The sequence below is a fragment of the Capsaspora owczarzaki genome (assembly GCF_000151315.2).
Source record: "Capsaspora owczarzaki ATCC 30864 unplaced genomic scaffold supercont2.33, whole genome shotgun sequence".
Classification (NCBI taxonomy): domain Eukaryota; class Filasterea; order Ministeriida; family Capsasporidae; genus Capsaspora; species Capsaspora owczarzaki.
Genome location: NW_011887324.1, coordinates 9,169 through 10,278, shown reverse-complemented (window position 1 = coordinate 10,278; position 1,110 = coordinate 9,169).

The window sequence follows — 1,110 nt, the reverse complement described above, 5'->3', positions numbered from 1 at the left end:
ATTGCATTGAACCCCCAACCCCAACCCTCAACCCTCAACCCCGACTTCCCCTTGAACCAAAATAAACAGATTGGAAGGCAAGAGAAGGGCCAAGTTGGAAGGTGGTGGTTGGTGGTTGGTGGTGCGCGCGTTTCTTTACTCCTTGTAAGGGTGGTTGGTGTCGGGATCGCTACGAGCGCTGGGCTCTTTCGGCATTCAGAAGACTGAGCTAGCTCGCTGCACACGCAACGCACATTTGTAATAAAAGGGGATATATAATGTAGGGGTCGGTACTGCATGGAAATAGGAGGTTGACGGTTGAGGTGGAATGCAAAGCTCGATAAACCGGCACTTTCACAAAGTCAACGCACAACGGGTGATCGACGATCGGACAGCAAGCATAGACGGCTCTCGGTTTGCACTATGAAGCCATCTTGAGAGCAATGGAGGAGGGGAGGGAGGGAGGGAGGGAAAGTGTATTAAAAATAATAAATCCGACCGCTGCTTCCCACCACTCAGGACCAGGTCTCCACTTGCAAACGATTGACGCGCTCCAATTGCGCAAGATACGCCTCGGCATCGGCCTCGCTTTGGCCTGTTTGGGCAACGACGATTTGTTGCAACGCCGCTCGGACATCTTGCGGCATTTGTTGCGCCGATCCGGAAATGTAAATCACACCGCCGTCGCTCAGAGCGCTCCAGATGGCTGCGCTCGCATCCTCCTCCAGCATTCGGTGTTGGACGTAGTACTTGGCGTCCTGGTCGCGTGAGAAGGCGGTAAAGAGCTCGATTTTGCCAGCTGCCACCAGGCTCTGCCATTCGTCGCGGTAAAGAAAGTCGCCGGCAGAGTTCCGCGAGCCGAAAAAGAGCAGGTTGCGTCCAGGGGCGTTGGTGGAGACACGGTGCGTCACGAATGACCGGAAGGGAGCCACGCCTGTTCCAGGACCGATCATCACGATCGGCGTGCGCGGGTCTTCTTGCAACGTCATGGCGCCTCGCAACTAACGAAAATCAGAGCGTGGACTGTGAGGGCACATCGGCTGCCACATCGAGCATAGGCCGCGCCTTGGCTCGGAAAGCTTAGTCTTGTAGATGACCACAGTTATGTCAATGTGGAGTGAACGTGCGTGA